The sequence below is a fragment of the Pseudophryne corroboree genome, unplaced genomic scaffold, assembly GCF_028390025.1.
Source record: "Pseudophryne corroboree isolate aPseCor3 unplaced genomic scaffold, aPseCor3.hap2 scaffold_430, whole genome shotgun sequence".
Lineage (NCBI taxonomy): Eukaryota > Metazoa > Chordata > Amphibia > Anura > Myobatrachidae > Pseudophryne > Pseudophryne corroboree.
Genome location: NW_026970062.1, coordinates 32,492 through 47,348, shown reverse-complemented (window position 1 = coordinate 47,348; position 14,857 = coordinate 32,492). Strand labels below are relative to the sequence as shown.

General features: G+C 47.9%; 9 non-coding genes and 2 pseudogenes across 9 annotated transcripts; 6 read left to right on the top strand and 5 right to left on the bottom strand.

Annotated features, from left to right (window-relative positions):
* Nucleotides 1-96: 96 nt before the first annotated feature.
* On the top strand, nt 97-260 carry LOC135026099 (U1 spliceosomal RNA). The gene has a single exon (XR_010222763.1). It is a non-coding gene; the product is annotated as a U1 spliceosomal RNA (small nuclear RNA).
* Nucleotides 261-412: 152 nt separating this feature from the next.
* On the top strand, nt 413-575 carry LOC135026121 (U1 spliceosomal RNA). The gene has a single exon (XR_010222784.1). It is a non-coding gene; the product is annotated as a U1 spliceosomal RNA (small nuclear RNA).
* A 671-nt stretch (nt 576-1,246) lies between these two features.
* Nucleotides 1,247-1,410, top strand: LOC135026079 (U1 spliceosomal RNA). Its single transcript, XR_010222745.1, has one exon. It is a non-coding gene; the product is annotated as a U1 spliceosomal RNA (small nuclear RNA).
* A 152-nt stretch (nt 1,411-1,562) lies between these two features.
* Nucleotides 1,563-1,725, top strand: LOC135026105 (U1 spliceosomal RNA). The gene has a single exon (XR_010222768.1). It is a non-coding gene; the product is annotated as a U1 spliceosomal RNA (small nuclear RNA).
* Nucleotides 1,726-2,399: 674 nt separating this feature from the next.
* Nucleotides 2,400-2,563, top strand: LOC135026069 (U1 spliceosomal RNA). The gene has a single exon (XR_010222735.1). It is a non-coding gene; the product is annotated as a U1 spliceosomal RNA (small nuclear RNA).
* A 152-nt stretch (nt 2,564-2,715) lies between these two features.
* LOC135026112 (U1 spliceosomal RNA) lies at nt 2,716-2,878 on the top strand. Its single transcript, XR_010222775.1, has one exon. It is a non-coding gene; the product is annotated as a U1 spliceosomal RNA (small nuclear RNA).
* A 3,288-nt stretch (nt 2,879-6,166) lies between these two features.
* On the bottom strand, nt 6,167-6,330 carry LOC135026267 (U1 spliceosomal RNA). Its single transcript, XR_010222907.1, has one exon. It is a non-coding gene; the product is annotated as a U1 spliceosomal RNA (small nuclear RNA).
* Nucleotides 6,331-7,022: 692 nt separating this feature from the next.
* On the bottom strand, nt 7,023-7,164 carry LOC135026141 (U1 spliceosomal RNA; annotated as a pseudogene).
* A 152-nt stretch (nt 7,165-7,316) lies between these two features.
* Nucleotides 7,317-7,480, bottom strand: LOC135026171 (U1 spliceosomal RNA). The gene has a single exon (XR_010222822.1). It is a non-coding gene; the product is annotated as a U1 spliceosomal RNA (small nuclear RNA).
* A 692-nt stretch (nt 7,481-8,172) lies between these two features.
* On the bottom strand, nt 8,173-8,314 carry LOC135026140 (U1 spliceosomal RNA; annotated as a pseudogene).
* Nucleotides 8,315-8,466: 152 nt separating this feature from the next.
* On the bottom strand, nt 8,467-8,630 carry LOC135026058 (U1 spliceosomal RNA). The gene has a single exon (XR_010222725.1). It is a non-coding gene; the product is annotated as a U1 spliceosomal RNA (small nuclear RNA).
* Between the last annotated feature and the right edge of the window lie 6,227 nt (nt 8,631-14,857).

Genomic DNA, 14,857 nt, shown 5'->3' with positions numbered 1-14,857 from the left:
GGCTCTGGTATGCATTATGTAATCTGGCAGACCATCTCTCCTTTACTTGACAGAGATGTGCCTGAGCAGCGGCCCTCCCCAGCCCTATCCCAAATCATACTTATTTTGCATAGGAGATACCATGGTCATGAAGATTGTTCTCCCAGGGTGAGGTTCATTCATTGCATTCTGGGTATGCTGACCCCTGTGATTTCCCCAAATGTGGGAAACTCGACTGCATTATTTGTGGTAGTGGGGGACTGTGTTTGTGCTTTCCTCTGGTCAGCTCTGGTAAAAGTCAGATTTCTTTGTCTCAGATCTTCCTCTAGCCTTGTTCTTCTTTCGAGAATTCCCTTGTGCTGCCTCAGTTGGATCTCCTTCACTTGACAGGGGGGTACCCGAGCAGCGACCCTCCCCAGCTCTAGCCCAACTCCTACTTACCTGCCAGGTGAGATACTATGATCATGAAGGTGCTTCTCCCAGGGCAAGGCTCACCCATTGCACTCTGGGTGTGCTGCTCCTGCGATTTCCCCAAATGTGGGAAACTTGACTGCATAATTTGTGTTTCCCCTGGTCGGCTCTCGTATAATTCAGATCTCTTTGTCTCAGGTCTCTCTCCAGCCTAGTTTGCTGTCTGTTTCCACTTCTCTTTTCTTGAGCCGCTCCCTTCTATGCCCTTGCGCACTATCCTTACTTCTCCCGTCTGCTTACTTTGTGCCTTCCAAAGCACAATGCAAACTACAGGTAGTGCTGCAGGGCCCACACCCTTTTACTTGCCGTACAGAGTAGCTCTAGAGCTGTTACAGTGCCCAGCTGCTGCAAGAAATCAGCTTGTATGCTTCAGGGGCTGGGGCATAGCCAACATGAGCCCCACACCGAAGGAGGGTGGAGGTGTTTAATGCGAACTAGGGGTCATCCAAGCACCGCAAAAGGCCGCCATGCCCTGCACGCCCCTTTTCTCTTTTCATATGCAGACGAGGGTTGAAGCCAACTTTGACCCACTGCTTGGATGACATCACCATATGCAAATCCATCTGCTGCAGGCCTTCCCCCAGGAATGCTTGCACTAGTTGTTGCATTTGGTTTGTTGTTTGGGGGTGCTTCAGTATTAGGCAGCCTTCTGCCCTCCCATGTTCATCTGAAAATATGTGTTCTCCCTGCAGTTGTTGTCCCCAGATGAGAGTTCCCTTGTGCTGCCTCAGTTGAATCTCCTTTACTTGACAGAGATGTGCCTGAGCAGCGGCCCTCCCCAGCCCTATCCCAAATCATACTTATTTTGCATAGGAGATACCATGGTCATGAAGATTGTTCTCCAAGGGTGAGGTTCATTCATTGCATTCTGGGTATGCTGACCCCTGTGATTTCCCCAAATGTGGGAAACTTGACTGCATTATTTGTTGTAGTGGGGGACTGTGTTTGTGTTTTCCTCTGGTCAGCTCTGGTAAAAGTCACATTTTTTTGTCTCAGATCTTCCTCTAGCCTTGTTCTTCTTTCGAGAGTTCCCTTGTGCTGCCTCAGTTGGATCTCCTTCACTTGACAGGGGGGTGCCCGAGCAGCGACCCTCCCAAGCTCTAGCCCAACTCCTACTTACCTGCCAGGTGAGATACTATGATCATGAAGGTGCTTCTCCCAGGGCAAGGCTCACCCATTGCACTCTGGGTGTGCTGCCCCTGCGATTTCCCCAAATGTGGGAAACTTGACTGCAGAATTTGTGTTTCCCCTGGTCGGCTCTCGTGTAATTCAGATCTCTTTGTCTCAGGTCTCTCTCCAGCCTAGTTTGCTGTCTGTTTCCACTTCTTTTTTCTTGAGCCCCTCCCTTTTATACCCTTGTGCACTATCCTGACTTCTCCTCCTGTCTGCTTACTTTGTGCCTTCCAATGCACAATGCAAACTACAGGTAGTGCTGCAGGGCCCACAACCTTTTACTTGCCTTACAGAGCAGCTCTGGAGCTGTTACAGTGCCAAGCTGCCGCAAGAAATCAGCTTGAATGCTTCAGGGGCTGGGGCATGGCCAACATGAGACCCACACCGAAGGAGGGTGGGGGTGTTTAATGCAAACTAAGGGTCATCCAAGCGCCGCAAAAGGCCGCCATGCCCTGCACGCCCCTTTTCTCTTTTCATATGCAGACGAGGGTTGAAGCCAACTTTGACCCACTGCTTGGATGACATCACCATATGCAAATCCATCTGCGGCAGGCCTTCCCCCAGGAATGCTTGCACTAGTTGTTGCATTTGGTTTGTTGTTTGGGGGTGCTTCAGTATTAGGCAGCCTTCTGCCCTCCCATGTTCATCTGAAAATATGTGTTCTCCCTGCAGTTGTTGTCCCCAGATGAGAGTTCCCTTGTGCTGCCTCAGTTGAATCTCCTTTACTTGACAGAGATGTGCCTGAGCAGCGGCCCTCCCCAGCCCTATTCCAAATCATACTTATTTTGCATAGGAGATACCATGGTCATGAAGATTATTCTCCCAGGGTGAGGTTCATTCATTGCATTCTGGGTATGCTGACCCCTGTGATTTCCCCAAATGTGGGTAACTCGACTGCATTATTTGTGGTAGTGGGGGACTGTGTTTGTGTTTTCCTCTGGTCAGCTCTGGTAAAAGTCAGATTTCTTTGTCTCAGATCTTCCTCTAGCCTTGTTCTTCTTTCGAGAGTTCCCTTGTGCTGCCTCAGTTGGATCTCCTTCACTTGACAGGGGGGTGCCCGAGCAGCGACCCTCCCCAGCTCAAGCCCAACTCCTACTTACCTGCCAGGTGAGATACTATGATCATGAAGGTGCTTCTCCCAGGGCAAGGCTCACCCATTGCACTCTGGGTGTGCTGCCCCTGCGATTTCCCCAAATGTGGGAAACTTGACTGCATAATTTGTGTTTCCCCTGGTCGGCTCTCGTATAATTCAGATCTCTTTGTCTCAGGTCTCTCTCCAGCCTAGTTTGCTGTCTGTTTCCACTTCTTTTTTCTTGAGCCCCTCCCTTTTATACCCTTGTGCACTATCCTGACTTCTCCTCCTGTCTGCTTACTTTGCGCCTTCCAATGCACAATGCAAACTACACACCCTTTTACTTGCCTTACAGAGCAGCTCTGGAGCTGTTACAGTGCCAAGCTGCTGCAAGAAATCAGCTTGAATGCTTCAGGGGATGGGGCATGGCCAACATGAGCCCCACACCAAAGGAGGGTGGGGGTGTTTAATGCGAACTAGGGGTCATCCAAGCACTGCAAAAGGCCGCCATGCCCTGCATGCCCCTTTTCTCTTTTCATATGCAAATGAGGGTTCCAGCCAACTTTGGCCCACTGCTTGGATGACATCACCGTATGCAAATCCGTCTTCTGCAGACCTTCCCCCAGGAATGCTTGTACTAGTTGTTGCATATGGTTTGATATTTGATGGTGCTTCAGTATTAGGCAGCCTTCCGCCCTCCCATGTTCATCTGAAAAGATGTGGTCTCCCTGCAGTTGTTGTCCCCAGACGAGAGTTCCCTTGTGCTTCCTCAGTTGAATCTCCTTAACTTGACGGGGGAGGGGCTGCCCGAGCAGCCACCCTCCCCAGCCCTATCCCAACTCATACTTATTTTGCATATGAGATCTCTTGATCATGAAGATTGTTCTCACAGGGTGAGGTTCATCCATTATATTTTAAAATAGGAAGGTACAAATTACATATTTGAATTGCATTTATGTGCTGGATTCAAATGTCCCCCCCCCCCTTCCTTTCTCAATTGTGCCCGTCAGCAGCTATTCTAAGGTTGCTGCCAATGGGTGTGACACATTAATTTCTTCTGTGGGGTACACAGGACTCCACAAGGATTCACATTGGGGTGTAGAGTAGGATCTTGATCTGAGGCACCAACCGGCTCAAAGCTTTTGACTGTTCCCAAGATGCTCAGCGCATCCTCCTCTATAACCCCGCTTCCATGAACAGGGAGCTCAGTTTGTAGTTGGTGCCTTCAGTAGCAGGCCACTTAACAGGGGCCTGCCTCAGGCAGCCTATTCTTAGCTATTAATTTTGACAAGAAAAGAAGAACTTGTTTTATGAGAATCTACAAGGGCTGCAGCAGGCTAGGTCTAATAGACATCTTTACTGCAGCTTCATCACTCCCAGCGGCGCTGTATACTCCCGTGCCCTGGTTGCTGGGTCACTGCAGCGGAGGCTCCGGTTTCTTCCTAAGGTCAGTCACACACGCACCGCCCTTCCGGATCACGAGGCCGCTGATGAAGGGGAGCGTGGCCGTAGGGGGTGGACCGTGTGTGCACTGGCGTGGACACTGATTACTGGGCAGCCGCTCCACGAGCCACCAGGTACAGTTAAGGAGCACAGGTCAGGGGTTTTTTCTCCCATATTAAACCAATTTTGTACTGCCCGCAGCGCATTGTGATAGGTAATAGGGCCTGATTCAGGTTGGATTGCAATCACAGTAAGCGATCCAACTGCAAAAATTGCTAAGAGCATACGCATGTGCCTGCATTTTCTGCGGCACCCCGCAGAGAATGCGATCGCCTCTGCCTGTCAATCGGGGCAGGGGGGGAGAGGGGGGTCAGCAACACTCCATTTCCAAGTCAGGGATGGAGCGGTGCGGGGGCAAGGCTTCAAAATGGGGTCTGCAACGGAGGAGACACAGGGGGCGTGGTCACAGCGGCTGTATGACATCACATTCAGCCGCTGTGATCACAAAAATGGTGGCGGCTTCCTGCGCGCACATACAGTCTGCACCAGCAGGAGGCTACACCATTTTTTATGATCACGCTGAACTGCAGTGCGACTGCAATTACAGATTGGTCAAGAAGGGAGGCGTCATGCTGGGTGGCCATGTCCTGTCACTGTGCAGGAGCCAGCACCGCTCACACACTAGTCCCCGGGTGAAGCCCCCAACCCCCGGGACACCCGGAGCAACAAAATGTAGATTCAGGCCACCAGGCCACGCCCCTACCTATGAAACCATGCCTCCTTTTTACCATTGCGCTGCTTATCTGCGCGCACTGCATTACAATCTCCTTCGCCACCTCTCTGGGTGTCACCAGTGATAGTGACACCTCTGCCATGCTTGTAGCAGCTGGTCCTAAGATCTACGCCTCAAGCCCTGAGTGTTTGCCCTTGTGACTTGTTGATCATCATAGCGAAGCAGATGCTTACAGAAAACTGCAGGGGCTTAGATTGAAAATAAAAAAATATATGGGTATAAGGTAGAGAGGAGCGGGTTCGGTTCTCCGAGAACCGAATTCCCCACGAACTCCACGTGGTTTACACTGGTCCGAGGCAGGCTCGGTTGTTCCCGCCTGACTCGGAAAACCTGAACAAGGGAAAATGTCATCATCCCGCTGTCGGATTCTCGCGAGATTCGGATTTCATATAAAGAGCTGCGCGTTGCCGCCATTTTTACTCGTGCATTGAAGAGGGAGCGGAGAGGACGTGGCTATGTTCTCTCAGTGGAAATCTCAATATCAGTGCTCAGTATCAGTGGTTACTTATTGCTGCTCAGTAATACTAGTAGTGTGTCTCTCCTGCTCAGTGTCAGTTCTCAGTAGTATCCTCATCAGTGCTCAGTATCACTGCTCATTGTCTTGTGCTGCATTGTGGTGCTCAGCATACTACAGTACATTACTAATAGTCCAGTGCTGCATCTTGCTGCTCAGTGTCAGTTCTAGTATCCTCATCAGTGCTCACTATCACTGCTCATTACATTGTGGTGTTCTGTATACTACAGTAACATAGTAATATAGTAACATATAGTAATATAGTTTTTGAGGTTGAAAAGAGGCAAATTGCCCATCGTGTTCAACCTGTTTTAAGTTGTGATGATTCTACATACTTGCTGAATAATGTTTTATGACTAGTTAACTACTACAACTCATGTTACCCCCGGATTAACCATGTTGATATTTTAAGTATTATAACCTTGGATAGCTTTTTCATTCAGAAATGTATCCATTCCTTTTTTAAATCCAATTACAGAGTCCGCCATTACCACCTTCCCTGGCAGGGAATTCCACATCCTGATTGCCCTAACAGTGAAGATCATAGTATCTCACCTGGCAGGTAAGTAGGAGTTGGGCTAGAGCTGTGGAGGATTGCTGCTTGGGCACCCCCTGTCAAGTGAAGGAGATCCAACTGAGGCAGCACAAGGGAACTCTCGAAAGAAGAACAAGGCTAGAGGAAGATCTAAGACAAAGAAATCTGACTTTTACCAGAGCTGACCAGAGGAAAGCACAAACACAGTCCCCCACTACCACAAATAATGCAGTCGAGTTTCCCACATTTGGGGAAATCACAGGGGTCAGCATACCCAGAATGCAATGAATGAACCTCACCCTGGGAGAACAATCTTCATGACCAAGGTATCTCCTATGCAAAATAAGTATGATTTGGGATAGGGCTGGGGAGGGCCACTGCTCAGGCACATCTCTGTCAAGTAAAGGAGATTCAACTGAGGCAGCACAAGGGAACTCTCATCTGGGGACAACAACTGCAGGGAGAACACATATTTTCAGATGAACATGGGAGGGCAGAAGGCTGCCTAAAACTGAAGCACCCCCAAACAACGAACCAAATGCAACAACTAGTGCAAGCATTCCTGGGGGAAGGCCTGCAGCAGATGGATTTGCATATGGTGATGTCATCCAAGCAGTTGGTCAAAGTTGGCTTCAACCCTCTTCTGCATATGAAAAGAAAAAAGGGGTGTGCAGGGCATGGCGGCCTTTTGCGGCGCTTGGATGACCCCTAGTTCGCATTAAACACCTCCACCCTCCTTCGGTGTGGGGCTCATGTTGGCTATGCCCCAGCCCCTGAAGCATTCAAGCTGATTTCTTGCAGCAGCTGGGCACTGTAACAGCTCCAGAGCTGCTCTGTAAAGCAAGTAAAAGGGTGTGGGCCCTGCAGCACTACCTGTAGTTTGCATTGTGCGTTGGAAGGCACAAAGTAAGCAGACGGGAGAAGTCAGGATAGTGCACAAGGGTATAGAAGGGAGGGGCTCAAGAAAAAAGAAGTGGAAACAGACAGCAAACTAGGCTGGAGAGAGACCTGAGACAAAGAGATCTGAATTATATGAGAGCCGACCAGGGGAAACACAAATTATGCAGTCAAGTTTCCCACATTTGGGGAAATCGCAGGGGCAGCACACCCAGAGTGCAATGGGTGAGCCTTGCCCTGGGAGAAGCATCTTCATGATCATAGTATCTCACCTGGCAGGTAAGTAGGAGTTGGGCTAGAGCTGGGGAGGGTCGCTGCTCGGGCACCCCCCTGTCAAGTGAAGGAGATCCAACTGAGGCAGCACAAGGGAACTCTCGAAAGAAGAACAAGGCTAGAGGAAGATCTGAGACAAAGAAATCTGACTTTTACCAGAGCTGACCAGAGGAAAGCACAAACACAGTCCCCCACTACCACAAATAATGCAGTTGAGTTTCCCACATTTGGGGAAATCACAGGGGTCAGCATACCCAGAATGCAATGAATGAACCTAACCCTGGGAGAACAATCTTCATGACCATGGTATCTCCTATGCAAAATAAGTATGATTTGGGATAGGGCTGGGGAGGGCCGCTGCTCAGGCACATCTCTGTCAAGTAAAGGAGATTCAACTGAGGCAGCACAAGGGAACTCTCATCTGGGGACAACAACTGCAGGGAGAACACATATTTTCAGATGAACATGGGAGGGCAGAAGGCTGCCTAATACTGAAGCACCCCCAAACAACAAACCAAATGCAACAACTAGTGCAAGCATTCCTGGGGGAAGGCCTGCAGCAGATGGATTTGAATATGGTGATGTCATCCAAGCAGTGGGTCAAAGTTGGCTTCAACCCTCGTCTGCATATGAAAAGAATAAAGGGGTGTGCAGGGCATGGCGGCCTTTTGCGGCGCTTGGATGACCCCTAGTTCGCATTAAACACCTCCACCCTCCTTCGGTGTGGGGCTCATGTTGGCTATGCCCCAGCCCCTGAAGCATTCAAGCTGATTTCTTGCAGCAGCTGGGCACTGTAACAGCTCCAGAGCTGCTCTGTAAAGCAAGTAAAAGGGTGTGGGCCCTGCAGCACTACCTGTAGTTTGTATTGTGCGTTGGAAGGCACAAAGTAAGCAGACGGGAGAAGTCAGGATAGTGCACAAGGGTATAGAAGGGAGGGGCTCAAGAAAAAAGAAGTGGAAACAGACAGCAAACTAGGCTGGAGAGAGACCTGAGACAAAGAGATCTGAATTATATGAGAGCCGACCAGGGGAAACACAAATTATGCAGTCAAGTTTCCCACATTTGGGGAAATCGCAGGGGCAGCACACCCAGAGTGCAATGGGTGAGCCTTGCCCTGGGAGAAGCATCTTCATGATCATAGTATCTCACCTGGCAGGTAAGTAGGAGTTGGGCTAGAGCTGGGGAGGGTCGCTGCTCGGGCACCCCCCTGTCAAGTGAAGGAGATCCAACTGAGGCAGCACAAGGGAACTCTCGAAAGAAGAACAAGGCTAGAGGAAGATCTGAGACAAAGAAATCTGACTTTTACCAGAGCTGACCAGAGGAAAGCACAAACACAGTCCCCCACTACCACAAATAATCCAGTTGAGTTTCCCACATTTGGGGAAATCACAGGGGTCAGCATACCCAGAATGCAATGAATTAACCTAACCCTGGGAGAACAATCTTCATGACCATGGTATCTCCTATGCAAAATAAGTATGATTTGGGATAGGGCTGGGGAGGGCCGCTGCTCAGGCACATCTCTGTCAAGTAAAGGAGATTCAACTGAGGCAGCACAAGGGAACTCTCATCTGGGGACAACAACTGCAGGGAGAACACATATTTTCAGATGAACATGGGAGGGCAGAAGGCTGCCTAATACTGAAGCACCCCCAAACAACAAACCAAATGCAACAACTAGTGCAAGCATTCCTGGGGGAAGGCCTGCCGCAGATGGATTTGCATATGGTGATGTCATCCAAGCAGTGGGTCAAAGTTGGTTCAAACACCTTTGCAAAGTTCTATAAGTTTGATACCCTGGCTGAGGAGGACCTCCTGTTTGCTCAATCGGTGCTGCAAAGTCATCCGCACTCTCCTGCCCGTTTGGGAGCTTTGGTATAATCCCCATGGTCCTTTCGGAGTCCCCAGCATCCTCTAGGACGTAAGAGAAAATAAGATTTTAAACCTACCGGTAAATCTTTTTCTCGTAGTCCGTAGAGGATGCTGGGTGCCCGTCCCAAGTGCGGTCTACTTCTGCAAGACTTGTATATAGTTATTGCTTACATAAGGGTTATATGTTAGTTTTCATCGGTCTTGGACTGATGCTATGTTGTTTTCATACTGTTAACTGGGTAGTATATCACAAGTTATACGGTGTGATTGGTGTGGCTGGTATGAATCTTGACCTTGGATTAACAAAAATCCTTTCCTCGTACTGTCCGTCTCCTCTGGGCACAGTTTCTCTAACTGAGGTATGGAGGAGGGGCATAGAGGGAGGAGCCAGTGCACACCCAGATCTAAAGTCTTTCTTAAAGTGCCCATGTCTGCTGCGGAGCCCGTCTATCCCCCATGGTCCTTACGGAGTCCCCATCATCCTCTACGGACTACGAGAAAAAAAAATTACCGGTAGGTTTAAAATGTTATTTTTTTCTCTGCAACCCACTGCTAAATTGTGCTTCCTAGCTGTTTTTTATAAAATCACTTAATTAAATCTAACTCTGATTACGTCAGAGAAGGCCAGGTACCCTACACCATAAGAGGGGGTTTGAAATTTTGACTTGTCTACTTAAAGATCACCAAAATCTGATGACAAGGTCAATTACATCCCTGGGTGGGATTGAACCACCAACCTTTTGGTTAATAGCCCATGTAAGTGCAAGAAATCCTGAAGCACTCACTCATCATGGGAAAGTACCAATGTGTTTCTTACAAAAATTCTCCAGATTATTGACTTTTTAAAGTTTTTCTAGGAAACGTTCTAGATGAATGCTTATTAGCCTTTGTCAGTATTGACTTTCGCAAGGTGTCTCTGTGGCGCAATCGGTTAGCATGTTTGGCTATTAACCAAAAGGTTGGTGGTTCAATCCCACCCAGGGATGTAATTGACCTTGTAATCAGATTTTGGTGATCTTTAAGTAGACAAGTCAAAATTTCAAAAACCTCCCTTATGGTGTAGGGTACCTGGCCTTCTCTGATGTAATCAGAGTTAGATTTGATTAAGTGATTTTATAAAAAAACAGCTAGGAAGCACAATTTAGCAGTGAGTTGCAGAGAAAAAAAATTATGCTGGCAGAAAAGTCCAATTGAGTGATTAAACAGCTCTTCATTTTCTGATTTTATGTTTATGCTAACAAATTTGCTCTCTGAAAAGTGTCCACAAAGCCAAGTCTCTGATTAACACCTTTGTAGGAATGGTTTTTCACCTATTACTGAATTAAACTTGCTTCATTGGAAAGGCATCAAAGATGCATCCTCATTTCAATGTCTACTGAAATAATACAGGTTGACACCAGGAAACGTCACTGCATCCTTGCTGCTTCCTCATGGGGAAGTCTGTTTAATGTGAAAACAAGGTGATATCTAATCAGCACACAGGTAAGGAATAAAGAAAATCTTTCTTTATGGGTGAAGATGTTTCTCACAAATTGTTGTCCCAATGCATCATTGAAATTCAAGATGGAAGATGATTTTCATATATCACTTGTACATTTTGCATTGCTCTTCTGGTGACAATGTAGTTTGTTTTTGTCAATTACCATTTCAGTAATAGGGTAAAGAAAATTAAGAGGATTTTTTAAAGAAAACAATGCTGTCAATATACTATTAAAACAAATTAAAATGATAAAAGTTATTGTACTTTAAGTAAAAATAAAAGTGCCAAAATATCAATCCCAGTTTTTGATTACTTTAATTATAAAAAAAAAATGCACATAGCAGAGGATAGTTTCGATCAATCGACCTCTGGGTTATGGGCCCAGCATGCTTCCATTGCACTACTCTGCTGCTCATGGAAGTGTCAGAGATCCTGAAGACTAAATTGATTAAAGGCCTAAAAGTACTGGACTATAAGGAAAGACTTACTAGGCTGAATATTTATACACTAGAAAAGAGGTGCCTAAGAGGAGATATTATTAATATCTTCAAATATGTAAAGATACATAACAAAGAGTTATCAGAGGAATTATTTATTAAAAGAACACGTGGTCACTCGCTGCGACTGGAGGAAAGTTCAGAACGCAATGGAGGAAAGGGTTCTTCACTGTTAGGGCAATCAGGATGTGGAATTCCCTGCCAGGGAAGGTGGTAATGGCGGACTCTGTAATTGGATTTAAAAAAGGAATGGATACATTTCTGAATGAAAAAGCTATCCAAGGTTATAATACTTAAAATATCAACATGGTTAATCCGGGGGTAACATGAGTTATAGTAGCTAACTAGTCATAAAACATTATTCAGCAAGTATGTAGAATCATCACAACTTAAAACAGGTTGAACACGATGGGCAATTTGCCTCTATTCAACCTCAAAAACTATGTTACTATATTACTATGTTATTGTAGTATACAGAACACCACAATGCAATGAGCAGTGATAGTGAGCACTGATGAGGATACTAGAACTGACACTGAGCAGCAAGATGCAGCACTGGACTATTAGTAATGTACTGTAGTATGCTGAGCAACACAATGCAGCACAAGACAATGAACAGTGATACTGAGCACTGATGAGGATACTACTGAGAACTGACACTGAGCAGGAGAGACACACTACTAGTATTACTGAGCAGCAATAAGTAACCACTGATACTGAGCACTGATATTGAGATTTCCACTGAGAGAACATAGCCACGTCCTCTCCGCTCTCTCTTCAATGCACAAGTAAAAATGGCAGCAACGCGCAGCTCTTTATATGGAATCCGAATCTCGCGAGAATCCGACAGCGGGATGATGACATTTTCCCTTGTTCAGGTTTTCCGAGTCAGGCGGGAACAACCGAGCCTGCCTCGGACCAGTGTAAACCACGTGGAGTTCGTGGGGAATTCGGTTCTCGGAGAACCGAACCCGCTCCTCTCTACCTTATACCCTATCAATTTTTTTATTTTCAATCTAAGCCCCTGCAGTTTTCTGTAAGCATCTGCTTCGCTATGATGATCAACAAGTCACAAGGGCAAACACTCAGGGTTTGAGGCGTAGATCTTAGGACCAGCTGCTACAAGCATGGCAGAGGTGTCACTATCACTGGTGACACCCAGAGAGGTGGCGAGGGAGATTGTAATGCAGTGCGCGCAGATAAGCAGTGCAATGGTAAAAAGGAGGCATGGTTTCATAGGTAGGGGCGTGGCCTGGTGGCCTGAATCTACATTTTGTTGCTCCGGGTGTCCCGGGGGTTGGGGGCTGCACCCGGGGACTAGTGTGTGAGCGGTGCTGGCTCCTGCAAAGTGACAGGGCATGGCCACCCAGCATGACGCCTCCCTTCTTGACCATGCTGTAATTGCAGTCGCACTGCAGTTCAGCGTGATCATAAAAAATGGTGTAGGCTCCTGCTGGTGCAGACTGTATGTGCGCGCAGGAAGCCGCCACCATTTTTGTGATCACAGCGGCTGAATGTGATGTCATACAGTCGCTGTGACCACGCCCCCTGTGTCTCCTCCGTTGCAGACCCCATTTTGAAGCCTTGCCCCCGCACCGCTCCATCCCTGACTTGGAAATGGAGTGTTGCTGACCCACCTCTCCCCCCCTTCCCCGCCCCGATTGACAGGCAGAGGCGATCACATTCTCTGCGGGGTGCCGCAGAAAATGCAGGCACATGCGTATGCTCTTAGCAATTTTTGCAGTTGGATCGCTTATTGTGATTGCAATCCAACCTGAATCAGGCCCTATTACCTATCACAATGCGCTGCGGGCAGTACAAAATTGGGTTAATATAGGAGAAAACCCCCCAGACCTGTGCTCCTTAACTGTACCTGGTGGCTAGTGGAGCGGCTGCCCAGTAATCAGTGTCCACCGCAGTGCGCACACGGCCCACCCCCTACGGCCTCGCTCCCCTTCAGCAGCGGCCTCGTGATCCGGAAGGGTGGTGTGTGTGTGACTGACCTTAGGATGAAACCGGAGCCTCCGCTGCAGTGACCCAGCAACCAGGGCACGGGAGTATACAGCGCCGCTGGGAGTGATGAAGCTGCAGTAAAGATGTCTATTAGACCTAGCCTGCTGCAGCCCTTGTAGATTCTCATAAAACAAGTTCTTCTTTTCTTGTCAAAATTAATAGCTAAGAATAGGCTGCCTGAGGCAGGCCCCTGTTAATTGGCCTGCTACTGAAGGCACCAACTACAAACTGAGCTCCCTGTTCATGGAAGCGGGGTTATAGAGGAGAATGCACTGAGCTTCTTGGGAACAGTCAAAAGCTTTGAGCCGGTTGGTGCCTCAGATCAAGATCCTACTCTACACCCCAATGTGAATCCTTGTGGAGTCCAGTGTACCCCACAGAAGAAATTAATGTGTCACACCCATTGGCAGCAACCTTAGAATAGCTGCTGACGGGCACAATTGAGAAAGGAAGGGGGGGGGGACATTTGAATCCAGCACATAGATGCAATTCAAATATGTAATTCGTACCTTCCTATTTTAAAATATAATGGATGAACCTCACCCTGTGAGAACAATCTTCATGATCAAGAGATCTCATATGCAAAATAAATATGAGTTGGGATAGGGCTGGGGAGGGCTGCTCGGGCAGCACCTCCCCCGTCAAGTTAAGGAGATTCAACTGAGGAAGCACAAGGGAACTCTCGTCTGGGGACAACAACTGCAGGGAGACCACATCTTTTCAGATGAACATGGGAGGGCGGAAGGCTGCCTAATACTGAAGCACCATATGCAACAACTAGTACAAGCATTCCTGGGGGAAGGTCTGCAGCAGACGGATTTGCATACGGTGATGTTATCCAAGCAGTGGGCCAAAGTTGACTGGAACCCTCATCTGCATATGAAAAGAGAAAAGGGGCATGCAGGGCATGGCGGCCTTTTGCAGTGCTTGGATGACCCCTAGTTCACATTAAACACCCCCACCCTCCTTTGGTGTGGGGCTCATGTTGGCCATGCCCCATCCCCTGAAGCATTCAAGCTGATTTCTTGCAGCAGCTGGGCACTGTAACAGCTCCAGAGCTGTTCTGTAAGGCAAGTAAAAGGGTGTGGGCCCTGCAGCACCACCTGTAGTTCGCATTGTGCGTTGGAAGGCACAAAGTAAGCAGACGGGAGGAGAAGTCAGGATAGTGCGCAAGGGCATTCTTTTCTCTTAGTCCGTAGAGGATGCTGGGGTCACATTAAGAACCATGGGGTATAGACGGGATCCGCAAGAGACATGGGCACTTTAAGACTTTCAAAGGGTGTGAACTGGCTCCTCCCTCTATGCCCCTCCTCCAGACTCCAGTTATAGGAACTGTGCCCAGGGAGACGGACATTTCGAGGAAAGGATTTATTGTTAAACTAAGGTGAGCATCTTACCAGCTCACACCTTAAACATGCCGCAGAACGTGGCATTCAACAGAACACAAGCCAACGGCATGAACAATTGCAGCAAAAAGCTGACCAGAACCATAACACAACATGTGTATAACCACAAGTAATAACTGCAGACACAGTATGGACTGGGACGGGTGCCCAGCATCCTCTACAGACTAAGAGAAAAGGATTTACCGGTAGGTATTAAAATCCTATTTTCTCATACGACCTAGAGGATGCTGGGGTCACATTAAGAACCATGGGGTTATACCAAAGCTCTTGAACGGGTGGGAGAGTGCGTACGACTCTGCAGCACCGAATGACCCAACTTAAGGTTATCATCAGCCAAGGTATCAAACTTGTAAAACTTAGCAAAAGTGTTTACTAAATAGCTGCTCGGCAAAGTTGCAATGCCGAGACTCCCCGACCAGCTGCCAAGGATGAACCCACC